At 40.2% G+C, this 26,880-nt stretch overlaps 1 protein-coding gene across 3 annotated transcripts in view; it reads right to left on the minus strand.

The window, feature by feature from the left end:
- PLXNA4 (plexin A4) overlaps positions 1-26,880 on the minus strand; it is a 910,139-nt gene that overhangs the window by 660,159 nt on the left and 223,100 nt on the right. The gene's annotated exons all lie outside the window — the stretch shown is intronic.

Genomic DNA, 26,880 nt, shown 5'->3' on the forward strand with positions numbered 1-26,880 from the left:
AGAAATTGACACAGAGTCCCCCTTTCTAGACTCTCTACAGTCATTCTCTGGCTCTCCCCAGACATCTTTAGGATAAGCAATCTATTTAATCTTAACAGGCTGGGGGAGGAGGAGAAAATTTGTAGAATTTATTAGCTTAAAGTGGAGGTCCGCCTAAAAAAAAAAAAAAGCCAGCAGCTACAAATTCTGCAGCTGCTGCAGAAGCCGATCAGTCGCTCGGCTCTTGGCTGCTGCAGCCGCCATCCTCGTTGAGGGAATCAGGAGGTGAAGCCTTGCTGCACATCCTCACTGGTCCCTGCTGTCTTCTGGGACCTGTGTGTCTCCCAGAAGACAGCGGGGAGGACAGTGTAGGCGCAGGAAGTGGCATAGGTCACCTTGATCACCGAGGTGATCTATGCCCGGAAGTGGAAGCAAATACCTGTATTACACAGGTATCTGCTCCCTCCTCCCCCCTGAAAGGTGGCAAATGTGAGGGGGGGGGGGAGCATTTCTAAAAGTGGAAGTTCCATTTTTGGGTGGAACACCACTTTAAGTCTGATTTCAATTAAAGCTGCCTTTCAGTTTATAAGTAGATGTCGTCCCATTGCTGCGACCACCGCTATAGAAAATATTATTAAAGTGGTTTTAAAGGCAGACGTTTTTTTACCTTAATGCACTCTATGCAGTAAGGTAAAAAATCTTTTGCAAATAACTTCCTCCTCAGGCCCCCCAAAGCCTGATCTCAATCCAACGATGTGCATAAGAGCAGAGGCCCTCTCCTCATTGGCTCAGACACAGCAGCAGGAGTCATTAGCTCACAGCCAGTGAGGAGGGAGTGGGGGTCAAGGCCAAGCCGCGCTCTGTGTGTCTAGCATGCATGAGTGCCCCCATAGCAAGCGGCTTACTATGGGGGCACTCAACGGGTGTAAGGCAATCACAAGTGCTGGTGGGGGACCCAAGAAGAGGAGGATCAGGGCTACTCTGTGCAAAACCATTGCAAGAGCAGGTGAGTATAACACGTTTGTTTTTATAAATAAAAAAAATGCATTTGGTATCACTTTAAGGCCTACTGTTAGTAGATTTAATATATACCTGTAAAGATAAAAGTTAGATCTAGGGCTCATGCACACAGGATGTTTTTAAAGCTGCTGCTAGGGGTGTTTGACGTTTTTTTTTTAAACTGCCTCTAAAAGCCCCTCCATGTTAGCCTATGTGTCCAGTCCAGTAGAAAAAAACAACAGCCTGTGCTTTCAGTAAAAACGAGCTGTAAAAATGTAAAAAATCGTGTCTTGCCGCCTTTAGCAGCATTTGAAGTTTTTAGGCATTTTTACATTATAGTGCTTTTAATGAAAAAACTCCAAGAAATGCACAAAAACTTGGGAAAACGCGCAATAATGCTAATGTTAAAAAACGCGGCTAAACATGGAAAAACTGGTGTTGCTCTGTAGTCCTCAGGATCTCAGCGGAAGGAGTGTGACTTCATCCTCACCTAGGAGCCAACAGTAGATGATGGGGTAAGTATAAACCCTAATTGTACAGGTACATTTACTAGTCAGTGATTTGTGAAGGGGAGGGGGCCCTAAGAGTGTGAACATACCCTGCATTTCACTACAAGGTTTGCTTTACGGGTAATAATTATAATTTAGATGTTTGAATATTTAATATTACTCCGAATGATGTCTGCTTTCACAGCAAGGGTTGCATGTCTTGTTAGACCAGCAGTCTGATGGACCAGACCTTGAAAAAGAAATGATCTCATGTAATAAACTTGTTAGTACCCTCCAGCCATACAAAATTCATGGAGCACCACATTCGTTTTGCAGACCACTAGCTGCTCTGATGTATCAGGTTTTCTCTTTGCTTCCTCTTTCAAATCACACATACATTGCTAGTCCCCAGTGATACATTTTGATTTGAAAGTAGAACAGGCACAGTGGTGCTTAAATTGTACTTTCAATGTAGGAAGAAAATAAAGCCACATTTTATATCCATAGAACTAGCCTGTCTGAAAACACTGAGGCATACTGGAATGCCATTTGATGCTTCTAAGCATTATGTGATACTTAGTATTAAGCATGGCTCCTGCTTTCTTTCACAATGACTCAGCCAGGCACTAAATATAATCCAGCGGTAATGCTATTTATGATTGTTGTACATGTTCATCAAGAGCTAACATAACACATAAATTTTCCCTGAGAAGTATAGAGACTAGCATTACATAATTTAAAGCCAATGTTGATCGGCAGTAAAACCTGGTACACACCACAATTTTTTTTTCGTTCAACCCACTGGTTGTGTTCTGACAGATGGGCAGCCCCCCCCCCCCCTCCCGTCAGAACACTGTGGTCAGTGCTCTCAGCCGATTGGCTGCTGGTTTTCCTGCATGCTCGCCTGATGGAAACCGGATGAATGGACTGACTGCCATGCAAACGGGCCGAATGTCGTGTGCGGTTTTTATTGAACCGGTTGATGCTGCCCAATATTCTGCCCGTGTGTACTAGGCTTAACCCGTGTGTACAGCTTCCAGTTTGACTGAAGCTGGTCTGTCAAAGTGGCATGCTGATCAATTGGCATCTGATCAGTGTTGGCTGAACTGAATGTGATGACATCAGAAACAGTCCCAATTCAAAAGACCACTAGCATGCAGGGGGGCAGGAGAGGCGGGGACTGGTCTTGTGCTTGAATGATTGACAGATTAGGTATGTATATCTCTGCTCTGAAATCCCCTAGACAAAAATGAGCCGTTAACCCATGCAGTGTGTGCACAGATAGTGTCAACCTTTTGGGAAGAGAGGAAGATGAAGAATTTGTTGGGGAAGTGCTGTGAAATCTCTTAAAAGATAATTCATTAATATTTTTTAAACTGATTAACAAACACTTATGCAGTGTACACACGATTGGAAATTCCGACAAGAAAACCGTGGATTTTGTCTGATGGAATGTTGGCTCAAACTTGTGTCTCATACACACGGTCACGCAAATCTTGTTGGAAATTCCGATCGTCAAGAACAAGGTGACGTACAACACGAGACGAGATCAATGAAGTTCAATAGGCAGTTCGGCTCTTCTGCTTGATTCTGAGCATGCATGTTTTTGTGCGCGTCAGAATTGCATACAGATAAGCGGATTTTCTGATAGAACCTGCTCTCAATCTTTTGTTGGCAGAAATTCCGACAGCAAAAGTCCGACGGAGCATACACACGGTCAGAATTTCTGACCAATGGCTCACATTGTACTTTTCTTGTCGGAATTTCCGATCGTGTGTATGCGGCATTACTGACATACTAACATTGACAACAGAGTTTTTGCCTATGAATTCTCAGAGCCATGAGATATTAGCATAGAAGTGTAAGATTTTAGAGTGGATATTTTTTATACTCCATATGGTGGGTGTGCACTGTGCACCTGTAAGGAATACAGAACTTTATGGATTCATTTGGGTCAGTAGTTGCGGTTAAATAAAAAAATAAAAAAAATGAAATTCAAATATATATTCTGAACTCAAAAAATACTGTATATTTCTCCCAGCCTCCTCTAAATATCATAATTCCTTGTATTTGCTGCTGTGAACTGACTTCCTGTTAGAGCGTGGCGTTCGTTCTTCATTGTCCTAATGTATGTAGGAACATAGCCACCTGGGCACACAAGGTATTATTTGTTAATAAGTTGGTATAACACCTTACAATATTTTGAGAAATGGAGACTGACATTAGGTGGTACACTATACCATTCAAACAGAAATGATATCAAGACTTTATATACTCAAACTGGTTCCACTTTTGTTGAAAAAAATACTCTGAAGGTTTGTTCCATGCGTCACAAGTATATTAGCAAGCTTCATTTTAATAAGTGTATTCAGAGAGTGCATTTGGTGTAAAGAGAAACACTAAATTAACAGTGGTGGTAGCCTAAAGCCCTGTACACACGATCAGATATCTGATGGAATCTAATCCGATGGATTTTTTTATCGGATATCCGATGAAGCTGACTTTCTTCAGTCTTGCCTACACACCATCGGTTAAATATCCGATCGTGTCCAAACGCGGTGATGTAAAACTCTACGACGTGCTGAGAAAAATGAAGTTCAATCCTTTCGAGCATGAGTCTACTTGATTCTGAGCATGCATGGATTTTTGACTGATGGACTTCCCCACAGACAATCGTTTTTTTATCCATAGGAAAAATTTAAAACAAGTCTTATTTTTTTTTTCACCGATGGGAAAAAAAAGATGGGGCCCACACACGATCGGTTCGTCCGATGAAAACGGTCCATCGGTCCTTTTTTATCAGACAAACCGATCGTGTGTACAGGGCTTTAGAATGAATCAGAATTGTCCCTATTCCTAAACTGTGTGATTTTCCACAGATCAGACAGATCTACATGGAAGGAGGATCCAGAAATTAGTTTTAATCATATATATATATACATATGAATATATATATTCATAAAATGATTTCTTTAATTTGAGGGAAGGCATACATTCTATTCTGCAGGTCTAAATTGCCAATCCTGCAATAATTCTAATCCCATAATTAATTCCATAATTAATATTAACAATGGGTAAAAGGGTTAACATATGCTTGGTATTTAGGTTTGGCACAGATACCAAGTGCGCCAGCTGGCACCTCTGAGCCTTTTTGAGCTTTCAACTGTAGAATTGGTGATGGAATTTGTTATTGACTATTCAGACATGTAAAGGTATGTAGGTGAAGTGATTTAATGAGACCCCTTTTATGGAACATATGGACTCTTTATTTATAGGACATTTTTGCATGTCACTAATAAAACAACTATACAGATGGTATCTGGTAAATTATTGTCACTAAGGGTATGTGCATCTAGCACTGATTTTTTCCTTTTATTGTATTAAAACAACATGGTGTTCATAAGGTCCAAAGCCTGTGTGCTCTAAAGGAAATGTGTACTTGCCTTGTTGTCCTTCAGGCTCTTTATTTTAACATCTAAAACTGACAGTTGGTATCTAATAAGCGCAAGGCAAACTTTGGGTTCTAAGATGCCCTGTGCAAAGTTTTAATTTCATAACCCCTGCCAGTGAAAAGTGAATTACGGTATCTATTGTGTTACCTCTTAAGTCATGGCCTATATTTATTATGGGTCCTATAATGGCTAATGTAGTCCCTTAAGTCCATATTTGGACTCCCTATGGAACTTAAAACCATGCCACTTGCTGAGATATCCTTCACTTCTTAACTGGCTGAGGTTAAAAATTATGGAGGAGAGACCTATGTTCTCTTCTTTGGCATTTCACTGCTGGAGGTGATCTGCTGCATCACACTTTTAGATAGAAGCTAGAATGTAAATATTGGTAAAAATAACATTAATCCCTTGTTAGTGCTGGGTGCCAGCTCATTAAGCTAGCCATGGAACTCAAAGCTGGTAGGTGGGGCTCCTAATTATGCAGCACTGTGATTGGCTGCACAGTGATAACGTTACCATTACAGTAATGACATCAAGGGAGGGGTGGGCTCCCTCCAGACACACTTGTCCTTAAACTATTCAACTGCTTTATATGTGCTCCCATTTGGGAGACTCTCACAATTATAGTGTTAGGACCACAGTAAACTGGAGTTCCTTGACATGACCACTACGGCTTACATATATGTTTGCAAATGTATGTGACTGTACCCCTTGTTTTTAACATGAACTGTTAAACAGGGTAGTTTATTTTTGTTGCAGGCTAGCTGGTACTTGAGCTGGGAAATTGTGTTTGTTTTTGTTGTGTCTCGCCCTTCCATGTGCACCTTGTTGCAAAGGCTAGCTATATGTTGGAGTGGTTGCCATTTGCTTGTATTACGTCATCGGGAACCCTTCCAACTGGCTCCCTACCATGAGTAGTTGACTGGGACCTGTCAGCGAGAGCTTGGTCACAATTCTAAGAGTGCTAATGGAGCATGCCTCAGAACAACATAGAGACGCATGTATGCAGTGGCTGGGCATTAAAGTCCATCTGCCATGTTACTGCATATATGACCAAGGCCGTTGTAAAGGGGTTAATAAAATAATTTTGATATGCATGCATTATTTTACGGTAAGTTCTCACACTCACACAATGGCGAACTGGTTAGGAATCCAAAGGACCCCTAAAACAAGTTCAAAAGCGAGGAGATGATCACCTGTTCAGGTGGGTAGGAAATAAGCATCTCCACTCTGCCAGCACCCCCTCCTGGGATGAAGAGGCCAGGGCCCATCAGCATAGAAAGCCAGAGCTTTGGGAGGTGTACCCCTGTTTTTTTTTGGAAAGTCCTGTTTTTTGGGAAGCACTTCACAATGCTGAAGGTCATGTAAGGCTATGTTCACACTAGCTGCGGCTGCGGCTCACAGCAGGGGGTCCGATGCGTGTCTGTTCACCGCTTCAGGTACAAATCAGGTGTGAATTTTTGGCTGACTTCGCACCTTAAACAGACCAGAAGACACACAGGACCCTTATGCAATTCGAACTGCGGCCGCCCCGGAGGTGTGTGAACCAGCTCCTTTGAGAGTTGGTCACATTCTCCTGTCATGCGTGTGAACCTAGCCTAATGCCTTGTACACACGATCGAAATTTCCGATGAAAAAAGTAAGACGGAATTTTTTCATCGGAAATTCCGACCATTGAACTTTTTTCCATCAGAGTTTAGAAATAGAACATGTTTTATTTTTTTCAAATAGAAAAAAATCTGATCGAAAATTCTGATTGTGTGGAACTCCGACGGAGAAAAAAAATACGCATGCGCTGAAAAAATTTAAGAGACGGGAGCGCTTGTTCTGGTAAAACTAGCATTCGTAATGTACAGGGAGTGCAGAATTATTAGGCAAGTTGTATTTTTGAGGATTAATTTTATTATTGAACAACAACCATGTTCTCAATGAACCCAAAAAACTCATTAATATCAAAGCTGAATATTTTTGGAAGTAGTTATTAGTTTGTTTTTAGTTTTAGCTATTTTAGGGGGATATCTGTGTGTGCAGGTGACTATTACTGTGCAGAATTATTAGGCAACTTAACAAAAAAAAAATATATACCATTTCAATTATTTATTTTTACCAGTGAAACCAATATAACATCTCAACATTCACAAATATACATTTCTGACATTCAAAAACAAAACAAAAACAAATCAGTGACCAATATAGCCACCTTTCTTTGCAAGGACACTCAAAAGCCTGCCATCCATGGATTCTGTCAGTGTTTTGATCTGTTCACCATCAACATTGCGTGCAGCAGCAACCACAGCCTCCCAGACACTGTTCAGAGAGGTGTACTGTTTTCCCTCCTTGTAAATCTCACATTTGATGATGGACCACAGGTTCTCAGTGGGGTTCAGATCAGGTGAACAAGGAGGCTATGTCATTAGTTTTTCTTCTTTTATACCCTTTCTTGCCAGCCACGCTGTGGAGTACTTGGACGCGTGTGATGGAGCATTGTCCTGCATGAAAATCATGTTTTTCTTGAAGGATGCAGACTTCTTCCTGTACCACTGCTTGAAGAAGGTGTCTTCCAGAAACTGGCAGTAGGACTGGGAGTTGAGCTTGACTCCATCCTCAACCCGAAAAGGCCCCACAAGCTCATCTTTGATGATACCAGCCCAAACCAGTACTCCACCTCCACCTTGCTGGTGTCTGAGTCGGACTGGAGCTCTCTGCCCTTTACCAATCCAGCCACGGGCCCATCCATCTGGCCCATCAAGACTCACTCTCATTTCATCAGTCCATAAAACCTTAAAAAAATCAGTCTTGAGATATTTCTTGGCCCAGTCTTGACGTTTCAGCTTGTGTGTCTTGTTCAGTGGTGGTCGTCTTTCAGCCTTTCTTACCTTGGCCATGTCTCTGAGTATTGCACACCTTGTGCTTTTGGGCACTCCAGTGATGTTGCAGCTCTGAAATATGGCCAAACTGGTGGCAAGTGGCATCTTGGCAGCTGCACGCTTGACTTTTCTCAGTTCATGGGCAGTTATTTTGCGCCTTGGTTTTTCCACACGCTTCTTGTGACCCTGTTGACTATTTTGAATGAAACGCTTGATTGTTCGATGATCACGCTTCAGAAGCTTTGCAATTTTAAGAGTGCTGCATCCCTCTGCAAGATATCTCACTATTTTTGACTTTTCAGAGCCTGTCAAGTCCTTCTTTTGACCCATTTTGCCAAAGGAAAGGAAGTTGCCTAATAATTATGCACACCTGATATAGAGTGTTGATGTCATTAGACCACACCCCTTCTCATTACAGAGATGCACATCACTTAATATGCTTAATTGGTAGTAGGCTTTCGAGACTATACAGCTTGGAGTAAGACAACATGCATAAAGAGGATGATGTGGTCAAAATACTCATTTGCCTAATAATTCTGCACTCCCTGTAGATATCACATTCGTCATGCTGTAATGCAGTGTTTCCCAAGTCCAGTCCTCAAGGCACACCAACAGGTCATGTTTTCAGGATTTCCCTCAGATGAAACGGCTGTGGTAATTACTAAGGCAGTGAAACTGATCAAATCACCTGTGCAAAATAATGGAAAGCCTGAAAACATGACCTGTTGGTGTGCCTTGAGGACTGGAGTTGGGAAACACTGCTGTAATGGACTGAAAAGCAAGAGGCTGAAAAGCACGAATGGGCTCTCACCAAACTTTTACTAACACGCGGTAACACAAAATCAGCAAAAGCAGCCCAAAGGGTGGCGCCGTTGGATTTGAACTTCCCCTTTATAGTGCAGGCGTACGTGTTGTATATCACCCCATTTTGGACAGTTGGAATTTGGTCTGACAGTGTGTAGGCAAGACAGCTTGAATGGAGTTTATCACGTTCGAAAATTCAGATCGTGTGTACAGGGCATAAGTCAGTATCAAATGACGGTAAAACCTCCCAATGCTGAAACTGGGTAAAAACATATATTTACACTATTGAAAGCTGATAATATGTATTGATCTAATATTAAACAAAATCTGACTGTGTGTGTGTGTGGCCAGCTTGACTGAAAGGAAAGTTGCTTATATTGTTATTTGCCCCTACCTTTGGAATAAGAAAAGACAATTAGAGAACAAATCAGGCCAATCTTTACTTACTGACCTAACCTCAGTGCTCTAAAGAATCTGCCTGCCACTGACTGCACATCCGATCATTTATCTTGGGCACAAGCAATGTTCTGAACTCTGAAAATGATACAGCTTTCCATTACACCCGAAGTAATCGTGGAATGATACCTTACAGATACTGCATTGTAGCAATGTAATAAATACCACCAATTAGTTTATATAGTGGCTGTATATCAGGTGTGTGGATCTGTTGGCCCACCAGGTACAATAAGCGTGCTGTCCTTCCTAACAATGCTGCTGTGCAACAACAGCACAGAAAGTAATGTAATTAACTGGCTTTTTGCATAGCAATATTGAAAACCTGCCTGCACAATCTATATAAAGATAAAGTTAGACTTGGGAAGAGGTAGATCTTGGCATATCTTGGCTACCTGGCCACACAATAAAATAAAAACGCATTTTCTATTTCATGTTTTTTTTTTTTTTTTAAATACAAGACTACGAGTACATATTATACTTCAATGAAAAAGCTTGTCAAGAGAACAAGCATATTCCGTTATCAGCTGTTTAAATTCTACTGGGTTTGCTTATTCACTTTGATGAACAATTTTTTCTACTCCGTACATTGCCTAGAGTGTGGATTACTGTGTATCAGAGATATTTTTTCTCAGTTGGGACTGCACTAGTTATCTACAAGGAATTGACTGAGCGGAAATAGCAGACACGTTTTTCAGATATCGTCCAGCTCTTCTGCAGAGGATCCCCAAATCTATTACCACACAGGTGGCACCACAAAGCACATTTTTAACTGGACTTGGCATATGTTTTGGAAGACATAAAAATCTTAAAAGGATATTTTCACTTTTGCATGCAAATTAAAAAACAAAACAAAAAAAACACACTATATGAATGTGGTCCCATTCACATAGCATACCTCAAAGAAAAATTGAAAAAAAAAAGGTCTAAACATTTATAGATGTTTCTAAGCATAAAGGGCCAGATTCACAAAGAATTGCCCTGGCGCAGCGTATCAGAGATACGCTACGCGGCCGTATCTTACCTGGCGGAATTTCGAATCCAGGAAGATTTTGCGCTGTAAGTTACGGCGGCGTAGTGTATTTCTCGGCTCGTATTTCAAATTGGGCGGGTAGGGGGCGTGATTCATTTAAATGAAGCGCGTCCCCGCGCCGATTGAAATGCGCATGCTCCGTTTCGAAATTTTCCGCCGTGCTTTGCGCGAACTGACGTCGCACCGACGTAATTTTTTGAACGTCGACGTGAGTTACGTCCTTTCCTATTCACGGACAACTTACGCAAAAAAAAAGTAAAATTCGACGCGGGAACGACGGCCATACTTTAACATGGCACGTCTATCTATACGCCACGAAATAGCAGCTTTAACTATACGCCGGGAAAAGCCGACTAGCGACGACGTAAGAGAATGCGACGGCCGCGCGTACCTTCGTGAATCGCCGGAAAAAGCTAATTAGCATACCCGACACGGAAAACGACGCAAACTCCACCCAGTGGGCGCCGAAGTATTACACCTACGATCCAAAGGTGTACGAAGCCGTATGCCTGTCGGATCGAAGCCAAAAGCCGTTGTATCTTGGTTTGAGGATTCAAACTAAAGATACGACGTGGCAAATTTGAAAGTACGCCGGAGTATCAGTAGATACTCCGACGTACTTCTTCTGTGAATCTGGCCCAATGTGTTCTGGCTGATTCTGGAATCAGAAATTCAGGATAGTCTTAAAGTTTGAAGATCAAAATTTGGCCGGTCCAGCAGGAACCAGATAAATTGTGATGAATGTTTGTCTCTGATCCACAAGTACACAAGATCCGATTTTTGGCCAACCGAGCATCAGACTTTTGTCAAAAGGGCGTGTTTTTGGATTTTGTCTGGCATGCTAACGGCACACAATTGTCAGCCAACTAACACAAACGTAGTGACGTACTATGTGGAATTTCAGCTCATGAGCGCCACCCTTTGGGCACCTTCTGCTAATGTCGTGTTTGTGAGCATTGATTCCGAGCATGCGTGTTTGTACTTTGGACTTTTGTGTGACAGACTTTTTTTTACAGACGATATGAAAATCTTACAACAGACCGTTGTCCGCCAAAAATGTACTAGCCTGCCATCCAACATTTCTTAGCCGAAAGTTTGACAACACTTTTCTGAAGGAGCGTACTAACGGTTGGATTTTAGGCCATCAGACATTCCCCTGCCGACAATCAGACCATGTGTACGAGACTTTAGAATGACTTTTGTGGAATGGGCAAGCTGGAAAAAAAAAATTTGAACAGTGGCTGCAGCCAATGAGCTGTCAGAATACAGGGTCCGAACAGGAGGATTCCTCGATCCATCTCATTTGTGTGGATGCAGGATTTTTTTGTTGTTGTTTTTTTTTCATGCAGCCAGCTGTCTTAAAGTGTCACTAAACCCAGGACCCTGCATTCACTATATCTGGTCTCCCAAGTGTACACAGAACATGGAAATCCAACTAGTTTAGTAAATATAAACTGCTAAATACCTTTTCTCATCATTAGTATACAGTGTAGCATTTTAATGACTTATATGAGTGTCTGGTTAAAGCTTGTAGGAGATTCCTTTATTCTACTTTGATTGTCCTATGAGGCTGCAGGACCCCCGACCCTCTGTCTGGACAGTGCTGATTGCATATCACATGCACCCTCCCAGGAAATAAGCATGTGCAGAGTGCCCCCAAGGCTCTGTTCTATTAGCAGATGGATAGGGGGAAGTGGAAGAAGAGGTGAATCAACAAAGACAGGATCAAACAGCCTTTTTTTTTTACACAATGTGGAGGATTAACCACTTAGAGAGTAAAACAAGCATACTTTTACTATTGTGGGTTTAGTAACACTTTAATGAAAAAAATCTAGAATTAGCTTTACAGTGTCTTCGTCCCCCATACAGTGTGAGCTACCTCATTAACAAACAATGCAGGAGGGCAGTTTCCATAATGTTTAACCCTTTGTTAAGACAGTGTTAAGGTTTAGTTTACATCTGATAATGAAGAACACAGTACAGACAAAGTTAATTACTCTACAGCCCATAAACATTACAAAACAGGGAGAGCATGCAAGGATTTTTAAGCAAGAAAGCACCTAAGAAGGTCACCAGCAATTGAACAATATTACATATATAATATATATATATATATATATATATATATATATATATATATATATATATATATATATATATATATATATAATGAGATCATGTAACAAATATACTAAAGTAGGTGTTATCCTAATTTGGCTGAAAAAGTAGAAATGCGCTTTAAACGCATGTTTATATATACATGCACATTAAGTACATGTAACTATTTTAAGTTGCTTGTTATTGCATAGAAATCATTTATCTCCATATGCTGCAGGAAGAATACTGGCCTGAATAATTTTTCTATGCACAGCCTACTTGCAAGGGTGACTTTACGCCATGTAAGCATGTGATCAAGGCAGCTGTGGTATGTTAAAACCACATCCCAGACTGTAGGTGAAGTTGGCAAGGATGGATGTGTTTACTCGGCAGCAAACAAGAAGCAGATTTCTTTGTTTTCCTGTAGGAAATGTGACTCTCTCTATTCATTTATCTCACATCCTCAGTGATTCAGCCATCAGGGCCCTTGGTTGCTGTAGATACCTTCTAACAATTCTACCTAGTTATTGCCATTCATCTGCAGGGACTCGCACCCTGACATGTTGCCAGAAATGTACAAAAACACGACTTGCTCATCTGAATATGTTCGTTTTTGATACGAATGTTATTTTAGGATGAAGACACTTCAGAAAACTTAAATAAACAGTAAAGCCTTGTACACACGATCGGATATCTGATGGAATCTAATCCGATGGATTTTTTTCATTGCATATCCGATGAAGCTGACTTTTATCAGTCTTGCCTACACAACATCAGTCAAAAATCCGACCGTGCCAAAACGCGGTGACGTAAAACACTACGACGTGCTGAGAAAAATGAAGTTCAATGCTTCCGCGCATGCGTCAACTTGATTCTGAGAATGTGTGGATTTTTGACCGATGGACATCCACACAGATATCTATCGTTCTATCGTTTTTTTATCCATAGGAAAAATTTAAAACATGTTCTATTTTTAGTCACCGATGGAAAACAAACCGGTGGGGCCCACACACGATCGGTTTGTCCGATAAAAACAGTCCATCGGTCTGTTTTCATCGGACAAACCGTTCGTGTGTACAGGGCTTTAGAGTAGATAGATAGATAGATAGATAGATAGATAGATAGATAGATAGATAGATAGATAGATAGATAGATAGATAGATAGATACATAGACAACAGATGGATAGACATTTATATCCCAGGTCCTGCTATACACAAATGTTTCAGATTGTGATTTTTTAATATGGCTATTCTCATGAGGTTAATGGCTATCTGTGTTTAATTAGAGCTGTACAGGCCTGGATGTTGTGTTATATTTTTTCCAGAACATGTGAATAAAGCTGGCCCAGGTTAGTTTCTATAGAAACAATGTCACATCATGCTACTTTTGCCTGTGCTATGTGTCTGCACCACTCCACCTGACATACTTAGGCCGTTATTCAACATGTGATTGGGGGGGGGGGCAGCAGTACAAATGCATGGTTCAGCAGTGTTGTAAAACCCCCCCCTAGAATGCAATGGCAGTAGAGAGGGTGTACGGATGCACCAAGACTGTACCTGTGCTGTCTCGTTCAGCGGGCAGTACCATCCACCAAATGTAAATGCATTCAATAAAGGGGGGTGCCCTTCAACTGCATGCAATGCATGCAGGTGTAGTGCTCTGGTGACAAGTTTAAGGGTTTAAACAGGTAGTAATGAGGTGTTATCTGTTATCTGTTAGATTTATTTTGTTCTGTTCACATTCCAGCGTATGGCCAGCTTTATTCAATAAGGTAAAGTGTAGTAACCCATTGCAACCATAATAGAAATTTAATAGTCTTTCTTTACCTCCTGACAAAGCCACGCGTGGAAGTGGCATAATGCGTAGAGGTGGAGCCAGGCGGTGTGTGTTACCAGAAGGATACTGTGAGATACTGTTCATTTTGATGCTATGCTGCCATGTTTTGACGCTTGTTTTTATCAATAATAAATGTGAATGCATTTCCTAAGTTAGGCTAGTAAATCTTTGAATGCATTAGCCAAAGATTCTGCACTTTTGGATTTCTTTTCCACTTTACCCCGAGAGTTATAAGGATCCATTTTTTTGTGGAGAAGCCAAGCTACCCAAGGAGCAATAGAGCGGAAGATTAATATCTGGTCTATGGAAGTGTTTTTCTGTATTGCCTAGTTGACCCATTTCTGTGTATGAAGGTGAGCGTGCATTTCACAAGGTGACGGTGCACAGTTTTGCATGCGGCAAAGCACTGAGAGAGTTTCAAGAGCAACATGTACTTTTTTTATCTATAAAGATACACTGTTTTTGAGCACCTGCGGTGTGGACTTTTTTCTACTTACACTTTTTTAATGAAATATCTATAGTTGTTATAATTTTCATTTATAGCATCAGTAATTTCACTTGGAAAGCTTTATATTATGTATTTTAGGTAGATGGTATAATAAAGTCCTATTTGCTTTTTTATCTGGCACCCTTTTCACAGTTATTTGGTATTTGTGATAAGGTTATTCTCATGATATATTAAACATATAATTGGGCAGCGCTATTCCACACTATTTATAATTCCACTGCAACCATAACAACCAATCAGAATTCACGTTTCAGGGATCTGATCTCCTTTGACACATTTCTGATTGTTTGCTATGGATTACCTTACTCTATAAAATGCCTTGCAGAAGAAGCTAGTGGATCTCTATTTAGATCTTCTTAATGCGGAGGTTCACCCTGAAAACAATTTTCTAACATTACATTGTGCTCACTATCGACAGTGACAGTACGCTGTTTTTTTTTTTGCTGTACATGCCGTTGTATCGCTATTTTCCCCGCCGGCTTCCGGGTAGTGGCTCCCTCGGGAGTGGGCGTTCCTATGCAGAGGCTAAGTGATTGACGTGATGACAAAAGCTTCCCCCCGGCGCATAAGGCGCGTCACGAGTTGCCGAAAGAAGCCAAACTGCGAGTCGGCGCTTTACGGCGCCTGCGCACCGACGTTCGGCTTCTTTTGGCAACTCGTGACGCGCCTTATGCGCCGGGGGGAAGCTTTTGTCATCATGTCAATCACTTAGCCTGTGCATAGGAACGCCCACTCCCGCGGGAGCCACTACCCGGAAGCCGGCGGGGAAAATATCGATACAACGGTATGTACGGCAAAAAAAAACATCAGCGTACTGTCAATGTCGAGAGTGAGCACAATGTAATGTTAGAAAATTGCTTTTAGGGTGAGCCTCCGTTTTAAGCTATAGACATGGTGCTGCATGACATGCATTGTAGAAATAGATGGTAGCTAGGTCAGCTGTCAATTCCTTTAACAGGCTTATGGAATAAAGCCGTATGAAGAACAAAGAATATTTGGCATGTTGGTATGCACTGCAGGTGTACACATGCTCGATGGAAGCCTTTGCAGATCTTATTATTAATTTACGTACTGAACTGAGTGTGTTAATCCCATAACTTTGTTTTCCTTAGTTAATATTAATCTTGTGTTTCTGGAAGACATTCAGTTTTCATAACACCGTATCTATATTTAGCAGAGCATGCCGTACCTTTCTCCCCTGGTCCCAGATCACCAACAATCATTCCAAATATAGGTTCAGCAGAAGTCAGCGGTGATGGGTCTCTGTGTGAACAGCAGTCATGGCACATGACACTGGCTTCATGACAGGGCATTCTTCCAGTAGTGTGGCAGATCATTAAGCTCCACTGGCATTTTGGATAGACAACTGGCAGTAAGCAGGAAAAAATGTATGCATCTTCTAGGATATCATACACCTACATGAGCATTCCATCTAGATGTATTAACCTTCTTGTTTACAGTGAATATGTGTTTAACATAGGACTCAGATACAGTCTGTTTTATGAAAAATAATAACAGGATATGCAAGAAGATATAAAAGTCAACATATGACACAAATGATTTCCTTTTAATTTGGTTTGAATTGTTTTCAATTGCATAGAAAATAATTTAAATTAAAAATATACAAATAGCATAATTAACTTGAGAGACAGATATAGCAGATTGGTCTTTACAAGTGTTTCAGAATAGTGTCATGGCTAAATGTGTACAGGCACTGGTGCACCCGATGCTTACATTTTTGTCTCTCTATCTTTGGTTTCTAGGATACTGCATAGTGTGATTGGTTGTTAGTACTTGGGTGGCTGGGTTGGTTGCTATGGTGCAGACAACCATCTGCAAAAGTTCACCTTTGGAACATGTTACATGTTCCACCCATATTTAGGGTGGAACATGTAACATGTTTCAACTCCTGCCTCCCCTCCTCTAAATGCCCCCTCCCTGTGATCCTCTTTCCACACCCACTGTCAGAATTTTTAAAACAGTGCAGCTGTGCAAAGCTCCGCCCACACAGATGCGTCATTCATCTGTGAATGAATGAACTACAACTACTGTTGGACATTGTGTAGTTCTCAATTAACTGCAAGGGTACTAGTGAGTGGTCTCATAGTCCATTGATTCTTCCTGCCATTCAGTAACTGCCTGCCCACATGGGAGGTACAGTCAGACAGTTTGGTGGAAGCCTGGGACTGCACCAGTATTCTTCTGATCACAGGTGCAAAGACTTAGGCCCCGTACACACGACCGAACATGTCTGCTGAAACTGGTCCGCGGACCAGTTTCAGCAGACATGTTTGGTCGTGTGTACGGCCGATCGGACAGGATTCCAGCGTACATTTTTCCCCGACAGACCAATTTCGAGCGGACAAATGTTTCTAAAATTGCTTGGAAACATGCCCGCTGGAATCCTGTCCGTCGGACATGTTCGGTCGTCTGTACAGACTTACCGTACATGTCCGAGCGGCCGCCATCGATGCATGCGTGGAAGCATTGACCTTTTAGCGTCGCGCACGTCGCCGCGTCATCGTCGCGGCGACAGCGCGAACACGTCACCGTGCTCTCTGTCCGCGCGGATTGTCTCTCATTTCTGTATGATGGTGTGTACAGCCATCATACAGAAATCTCCGGGCGGGCATGTCTGCTGAAATCGGTACGGCGGACCGTTTTCAGCGGACATGTTTGCCCGTGTGTACAAGGCCTTACAGGCTGCAGAGTAAAAAAAATTATAAATACACATTTTGTAATCTGCATGTGCATTTATTTTTTTTATTTTTATTTTATTAAAAGGTGAATATAGCTTTAACACCCAATGATGCTGAATGTTGCATGTGCTGAACATGCATTAAGGGCAGAGTGTCTGGTACAGACACTACAGATTCTATGCCACCCCCACTGTGTCTCATTGAGAGACATCTGATGCACTTGGCTTCATGAGCGGCATAGCCTAGGCCCTAACTCACTTTACTGCCCAGTCATACTTTACTTTACTGCAGTAATAAAAAATTAAACTGATGATTGATGGTGCAGTCACAGTATCCATGGACCAATAACTTCTATCTTTGCAATGCTATATTTTGACTACTTAATATGTATTACAAAATAAGTTTGCAAGGGTGCACATCAAATTACCTATTATTTCTTTCAAAACTCCACTATACTTGAAAAAAAAAAGGAGAATGAAAGAAAGTTCTGCTTTGGAGTATCCTCCAGCAGTTATCTTCCCCCTCTTTTCCTTCTACCATAAGAAACATTCTGACACCTGTTCTAGAGAACTCAAGAGGAACTTGTTGACACACTGTTGGCCAGAAACAAATAACAGCTATATAATGGACCAAAGAACATTTGGTCCATGAAAATAAAAAGGACAAGTGTTTGAATTTCTTGCAACAGGTGCCAATTAGAAAAAAAAGCATGGGTCTTTTAAGGTACAATAAATTCAATTAACATAAAACTATTTTATGCTGATTTGTGTTAATGCACATTAAACCTACGTAGTAGATGATAAATGCAAGATCCCAAGGACACAAATTACTATTTACAAGCACAGCAAAAGCATTTGGCCAGCACAAAAAAAACTGACCTTTACATCTTTAACATATTTTATATATTTTTTTTAAATCATGAATCATAAATACAAGGAGTTGACAAATGGATTAAGAGGTATAAAGTCATAATAAATTGTGCAGTTTAAATTTAACACTTGACCTCTTCTACATCAGCAAATTTCTCATTGTACTCGTGAAGTCTCAATTTGCCTTTGTTTGCCAATTCAAACAACAACCATTTTATCTTTTTGTGTATAACTCTGCATACAGCTAGTAATCAGAGCTAAAGAGAACAAGGACTAAAGTCACAGTTGTCATGATTGTGCAGGCTGAGATGACTTCATCAAAAAATGCCTTTCCGAGAACCAATGTCTCCAAATGACATGCCAGTATTCAGTGGCACAATTCTACTCCAGAAACAGAACAAAAGCCATGAACTTTGTGTCTCTGTGACCAATTGGCTTGCAGGTGCAAGCGTACCACTTCTGTTTTACTGCTTGGGAAAAGGCTATTGATCCTTTGCATAGCAATTCAAAGACTTTACAAATGGGTGAGTCTCACTCGAAACAAAAGTCTGTGTAGATACTATGGAAGCTTCATTTCAGGTTATGGGAATTCTTAAACCTTTACTAACCATGAACGCATTTAGATCAATGAACACATGGACAAGTTTCTACAATGTGGTCCGATCAATCTTGGGCTGGCATGAATTACAAAAGATTTTTGTAGTTTTGGATAAACTGGACATTGGCTTTGCTAATGCAATTTTAAGTTTTGATGACTTTTGCTTATATTTGACCAGAACATTAGACCATACTTGCAAAAACTGTTGGCCTGTTGTTGCTAAAGTACTACCTATGTAGCTCAGGTTGCCTTGCTTATGCATACCTCCAAGACATGTATCTTCTTAAGAGTAACAATTGTGAAAAAAAACATACATTTTGAATTTTCATTACTATTCTTATATTACATGGCCATTAAAAATATGTAGAGGCAAACAGACCTCAGTGCAAAAACAATAATGTCCATCCATTTCCATCTAAAACCTCTTTATTCCCTGGCTTGGAATAAAGCCAAGCAAGATGTTCAGGGCCACGTGAGGGTGGAGTTGAGAACTCTGTAGGGAAATTTTACTGCCAGAGTAAAGACTAATGATAAGTAGCTGCTGCATCAGGTGCCCAGCATTCATCAGCTTTTGGATGATATAGCAATTCAATTAAAGGGTTTGTAAAGGAATTTTTTTATTTTTAATCTTAATAGCTTCCTTTATCTTAATGCAGTGCTGTTTTCATGTCCTCGTTGTTCGTTTTTGCTCTCAAGTTGCTGTAATTCTTCTCTGATCTCCACACTTCCTGGTTGTCTGTTTTCTGATAACCACAGTGCTGGGAGCTTTCTCTCTGTGGTCACTAACTTCAAGGAGGTGTGATTACGGGGCCAAATCCTCAAAAGGGATACGCAGGCGGAACTGCTGTTCAGCCTGCGTATCCCTGTGCCTATCTTTGGAACTGATCCTCAGAAGCAGTTTTCCAAAGATAGGCAGAAGATCCGACATCTGTAAGAGACTTACACTGTCGGATCTTAGGATGCAGTACCGCATCCGCCGCTGGGGGCATTTCGAGTCGAAATGCCGCCTAGCGTATGCAAATGAGGACTTACGGAGATCCGCAAAGCTTTTCAGCTTTGTGTTTTCTGCGTAAGTTTACGTTTGCATACGTAAAATTAGTTCTGCTTTTACAAAGTGTAAACTAGTAACACCTTGTAAAAACAGACCTTTTTTTCGATCGCCGCGATTTTTTTTAAATTTTGAATTTTTTTTTTCGGCGCGTAACTTTTTTTTTACCCGACGCAACTTTATTGTCCCGTCGCAATCCACAAAGCCCGGCGTAACGTAATTTCGCGCACTGCCCGTCGGGAAAATGACGTCACGAGCATGCGCAGTACGGCCGGCGCGGGAGCGCGCCTCATTTAATTTGTCATCGCCCCCTGCAGAAGAGGACCGCCTTGCGCCGGAGACATTTAAGTTACACGGCCTGAAATTTCTAGGTAAGTGCTTTGTGGATCGGGCACTTAGGTAGAAATTTTAAGTCAGTGTAACTTAAATGGGAAAAGATAAGTTAGGCAGGATTTTTGAGGATTTGGCCCACTGTGTGTCTAAAACCCCTCAGCACCAAACCATCACTGCCCTGTATTGACTCTGTGCCTGTGTACAGCAGAGAGGCAGGAAACAATATGCAAAAACGAAACTAGAAACTACAGGTACATTATATTATTGATTTTTATCTATGTTTTAATCGTTTTTAAAAGGAATCAGTTAACTATTATGTCTATATACCCTGTAAACAGTCATTTCAGCATAAAACATTTGTTTATTTACAACTCCTTTAATCTATATCTTGAAATAAACTGTAGAAACTCCTTTAACCTTATACCTTTAAAATATGCATACCAAGTACCTTTCTGTCAACATTAGAAACTGTTCATTTGAATATAACTTAATATGAATTAAAAATTCACGTTCTGAAAAAGACCATCTATTCTTTATCCTGTAGCCAATACACATTTATAACAATTTGTACTTACACACCTGAAGTTTTTATGCTGAGAATTAGGTCTCATTGCAGGTGAATTTAAATGGCCCTTAGTTAGCTATACAAATCTTCCTTTAGAGGAGACAATTTCTGGCTTTCTGCCAGCAATTAGAGCTGGACTCCGAAACCCTGTGAACGGTGGTAAACGAGTTGGAATCATTAGCCGGGGCTGGGAGGGAAAGCATATTATTCTTTTTTTTTTAATTAGGGATCTTAGTCATCTTTAGAAGTAGGAAGCAGAACACAGCACAGGAGGGATTGCTCCATTGCTGTTACAGCTGAAGCTAAAAAAAAAAAAAAAAAAAGTGGCACTAACTGTAAAATCACACTAATGAACTGGAGAATGAAATAAAACAACAAACCAGAAGAAGAACATGGGGAGCCCCTTCATAACATATTATAGAACATCTATCAATAGCTACCATATTAGGGAACATGAATTAGTTTACTATTGAGAAGTGTCTTTCTAGACAGGCCACAAATGCAAGTATAAATTCAAAACACAACAGGGCTCATTTTAATTAAATTATATTATATTTTACATAATAGGTATAAATCACCATCCTGTGATTCAAGCCCTGTTATACCATGCAGAAGCAATGCTATTAAAGAAGACCTGTGCTGAGAGTACGATTGTCACTTGGCCAGTAGAAATAGGAATTATTTCCAATGTTATTAATAGTAAAAGGATGAACGGCCAGCATTTGTTACCATAAAAGTTGGCTAACCCCAGCTAAGAGATACCTTGCCATTGATAACCTGCTTCTGTAAATGCTAACTGTCCTGTCGCAATGCTAATTTTCTGACTTCAGTACATTTTGCATTGGTGGCCTAGAACTTGTATATAGCATATAGGGTCAGTGAAGTCAGATCTCCTAAAATGCATGCATGGTCAGTGATTCTGGAAGATGCTATTATAGCAGCAAGACAGCCAAGGAGCTAGCATTTTCAGAAGAAGCAGTCAGCAGTGCTTTTTCTGTACAGGTCTACTTTAATGTAGATCAAAATGGGTTCATTTGTTTTTCTTGCCATTACAGTAAAAAACACACCAGAAACGTAGCAATCTCCTACAGAAATACCTAATAATTCTAAACTGATGAAACAGTTCTATCACTGCAATAATTAATGAATAAATGTTTTGATGAATAAACATACTTCTAAAAGAAGCCAGCATACTATCAGATCCAGCTGCTCATCTCAAACCATTTGGGTTGGCATGACCTTTAGGAGATGTGAACATCTTGATTAAGTGACAATAAAATAAGTAGTACGGTGTCTACCAACATAGACAGATGCAGTCTTCCATACTAGTAATTCAATATAATGGATACCGATCCTTCCAAGCACAGGACATTGTTTGGTAGATTAGAACTACAGTGAACTGTGGGTTAGGGCCAAGGCAAAATGTTGCTGACATTTTTGGTATAACAATGAGTGGTGAACACCCCAATGGCACTATAATAAATGTGTATAATCTTAAAAAAGGGCCTCAGCCCACTAGTGACTCAAGTATGTTCATTGGTACACAGTTGCACTGAAATGTTTATTTGTTCCATGCACTTAACTAGTTTATATAGCTCATGCTCAGTACGAACTATTCGCTCCCTCGTGAGAGGACACATAGTTGGTCAGACAGAGCTCTGGATATTGTCAAATATGTTAATGGCCACTCTACTAATTGTTGCTTATGAGGATGATCTTGTATCTATACATGTATTGAAAATCTCGAAATAAAACTGTTATTGATAAAAAAAAAGGGCCTCACAGGGATTGCATGTCTGTATTAATACATTCCAAACATGTTACAATCTAAAGTAACCACATAATGAAAAGTTTACACTTTGCCTAGGCTGATATGTTATTAGTTTGCTGCAGGCAGAAGGATGCATGTTCTTAGTCTTCTGTTTTCTTGTGCTCCGACTGCAAAATTCTGTTTTTGCAGCAAGTCACAAGGTGAGAGGCTGTGGCTGGTGGCTGATCTGTGTGATACATTAATCAGCATAGCCAAGAACTGCACAAGAACTCTGCATGCATGAGTGGGCCATTTCTAAGCCAGCACCTGAGCCTAGGAATTACTGTAGATGCTAACCATGGCTGATGCCGGAACGAAGATGGCTCCATATTGCTAAAAGAAAATCAGAAAACATTGTCAGGGGATGTAGTGTAATCTCTGAGAAGTAATGCTTACCTCTAAGGCCGGGTTCACACTATTGCGAATTGGATGCGGGATCCCCGCATCCAATTCCCAATAGCAGGAGAATGTGAATGGCTCTCTATGGAGCCGGTTCACATATCTCTGAGGCGGCTCCCGTGCGAATTTGAACAGGAGCCCTGTGCGTCTTTTGGTTCAAAATTTGGGCTGAAATCAGACTTGAAATGGTGAACCAGGATGCACAAGACCCCTGCTGGGAGCCGCATCAGCATCCAGTATGAACCAAGCCTAAATGTTACACTTGCTCAAAAATGTATCTGATGCTATGTCCACTTTAGGTTTGAACATGGCAGCGATCTATATCAGTCAACTGTACATTTTAATCAGCTGCTAAAATTCTCTTATGTTATGCCTACAGTTTCTAACTTGAATTTCTGTTCTAATATGAAATTGCAACAGGAACAACCCAAAGGTTGATAGTCCAAAATGTTTGAATAGTTCTTAAAGACATAAAAAACAGCCTTTGTATTTTGGGTGCAACAGCATTGAATGTTCAAAAGAGTCTGAAATTTGTCAGTGTTCAATTCAATATTCAATTCATTCAATATTATAATTTCTCTTCAGTCCATATACATTTTTCAAACCTCTAAGCCCTGATGAAGAAGATATTGTGGCACCTGAAACATGTTGGATTTGCTTAAAGTTGCTAACTAATTACTAAAGCATTTTGGACTCTTAACCTTTGGCATGGCGCTCCTGTTTTATTCTCGTGCTTTGAATTGTGTCCTTGGTACCCATCGGAGGAAATCTTCACTGAACTATTGAATGTTTTTCACTCATAACTAAGAGGTAATTGAAGTTCCAGCACCAGCTTTCTATGAAGTCTTTTACTAATATGACAGCTGCTTGTCTAGCTCCTTCTCCAGTAACAAGGCAACCTAAAATAACATGACAGATCTTTTCTAAAATAGCACTTTTTGGAATAAGCAGCAGCTAAAGCAAGCTTCAAGTAGGACCCTGGGTAAAATAAGGCCAAAATTGGGTTACACTGGTATGGCCCTACTAAAGAAAATGCCCCACACAAGCTTCTACTCAATCCTTACACAGAGATATTTGATTTACATTGATCCAGATGATACAAGCACAATTTCCCAGGCATGTATTTGAAGAAGAATCACACAACTTGATCAAATTACTAAAACATCAGATATTTTGATAAAATGCTTTGATTGATTACCTTGATTTTTAAGTGCTCCAAAAAAATAAAAGGCCAATATAACTGTAGATTGAAACACAGTACAACAGCAAAAGGAATTACAATGCAGCAGGCACAGGGTTAATGGAAATACAGAATGCTTCTGTAGAGGCACCAAAACATAAATCCATGACTGTGATTCTGCAACTTACTAATTAACTAGATTTCTCAAAACCGTAATTTAAAGAAAACACTAATTATGCTTTACAAAGAAAAAAGTTTTCCCTTATTAGCAGCTCCACACAATGAAAAACGCAAAGGTCGGCTAAAGTGCTCTTCGTATGCTTAATGCAGCTGATTAAACCTGCAGTTGGGTTTTTCATTCAATTTTTGCGCATGTTGTAAAGCTTCACGTTACCATCATCAGTTCCAAAATAAAACGCAGTCAGTGTTTTTCTGAGCTACTTTGAGGAGAACTTGGTTCTTTGTAGAGAAGGCTGTCTGAGCACTGGGTCACTAGGGACAGAATGCTGGCATAATTTAACTCCACTCCAATTTCATGCTTGGATTTTTCTTCACTTGCATTATTTTTGAAATTCAGCAGCTGAAGATTTTGTAAAGATGAAAGTATAAAAGTATAATGCAAAGAGTTTTAGTTTTCTAAGTTTTAAAAAACCTCTGGAACTTTATTTTTTTTAATACAAATGCATACAAACTTTTCAGTAAGACTAAAAAGAGGAAAAAACTGTGCAAATTACACAAAGATCCAATCAAACTCACAAACAGTTTACTGCAGTCAATTTAACAAGTTTATTGATGTTTGGTAGTTATGAGTGCTCTATGTGAATCTCAATGCACTTTTCTTTTTCTTATTAACTATTTTTTTTCCCTATTACTATTGTTATTATTTTGATTATTAAATGCATTATAAACCTCCCTACCGGCACCTTTTTCACCTGCATAAGTTGTGCATTGATGATATAGTTTTGTGGTGTAATTTGTTGCCCCGTATGCACAGCGTATATAGTGAGCTAAATATTCATATTCTGTCAAAACTTCTGTATGTGTTCAAACATGAGGTATGGCACTGCACAGGGTAATGCATGACATCTGTCTGTAGTGTGAGAACTGACATTTCCTCTGAAGAAACTACATAACATACAATACTTGGGTCTAGTGTTCTGCAGGTAAAAACTGCATTCTGATTCTTTGATTGGACCTGCATTGATGTACACTTTGGGATGCACTTGGAGATCCATGCAGACCTGTGCAGTCGGTCACCCGTCAATGATCTGAACAGGCTGCATGGAATGAAAACAGCATATCATTTTTCTATTCATATATAAGATATTGCATTGGGAACTGCAACTGCAAAGATTTGCAGCCACAGGTAAGAAAGACACAAAGGTGAGTGAATAGTTGGCATCCCAGACCTATCTACCTTACCAAACGTTCAGTGTCTGCTACCCTCCTCTGTCAGTCCCTCCACTGTCTTTCGCTCACCCAATGAATTAGATTCAAAATACTAACAACAACTTACAAAGCCATCCACAACTTTGCCCCCAGCTACATTACAAAATACCTACCAAATCGATCTCTACATTCCTCCCAAGACCTCCTGCTTTCTAGTTCCCTTGTCACCTCCTCCCATGCTCGCCTCCAGGACTTTTCCAAAGCCTCTCCCATCATCTGGAACTCCCTACCTCAATTTGTCCGACTATCTCCCACACTGTTTTCTTTTAGAAAATCCCTCAAAACCCTTCAGAGAAGCCTATTCTGCCCCTACCTAACAACTGTAGTTTTATTTTCTCCATCAGATCATCCCCCACTCGACCCTCCCTTCTAGATTGTAAGCTCTAATGAGCAGGGCCCTTTGATTCCTCCTGTATTGAATTTTATTGTAACTGTACTGTCTGCCCTCATGTTTTAAAGCTCTGTGCAAACTCTTGGCACTATATAAATCCTATGTAATAATAATAATAATAATAATAATAATAATAATAATAATAATAATAACAATAATCTAGCATTGTGTCCAAAAGATAGTTTAGAGTCTGAAAGAAATATATGGGGTAACCAATGATCTGGTTGGTCTGATTTTACATTCACAAGTGGAAGCTTTATGCTAGCGATTGTAGACGTAAAATAATTTTTAAGCAACTATGAATTATCAAAAATAAAGGGGAACCTTTGCTATTTTGAATTTTTTAAACTATATTTTCATTGGACAACTTCCTTTATTTTTTAGAGTTTTATAAACTTACTCTTAGCCAGAGAATAAAATTCTGATTTTTTCTTTTTACCCTTGGCGCCTAGCTTTCATATAATCTGAACCATCTCTATCCAGCTTCTGTTCACTAGTACAAAAGAAAGAAATGTGGGTAAAAAGGGGGAAGCATAACAGCAAAGTTCTGTCTGGAATTTCAGACCAGCTTTTGTTTTATATATTTTATTAATTGCCACTGCTAGTGAAATTCAGCTTCCTTGTTACTGTATTCAGCATGGAAAATGCTTCTACTGGAGTAGACGACAGCTATAAACTTTCAAGTAACCCCAGACTTCCTGCAAGCAGACACAGAACAAGGAGTTTAGAAGAGACCTGCCAGACTGATCTACTTTACTCGCTGTGGTGCTGCGAGATGACAAAACAATACATATATATGTATACACACACTCCATTATTAAGCTGTTGAGTGAAAAAAAAAACGCTACAGTTTCTTAAAAGCTACCTGTTTTGGCCTGCTATGCACAGTGTATGCGTTGGAAATAAAACAATATATAGACATACCAGGGTGAAATGCTGAGCTGTCATTTTTTTTAACACTAAGTGGGTGACAATATTGGTTTTGAAGGTATTTTGCCAATAGGCTTTTACATTATCCCAT

Source organism: Rana temporaria, chromosome 3 (assembly GCF_905171775.1).
Source record: "Rana temporaria chromosome 3, aRanTem1.1, whole genome shotgun sequence".
NCBI classification, from domain to species: domain Eukaryota; kingdom Metazoa; phylum Chordata; class Amphibia; order Anura; family Ranidae; genus Rana; species Rana temporaria.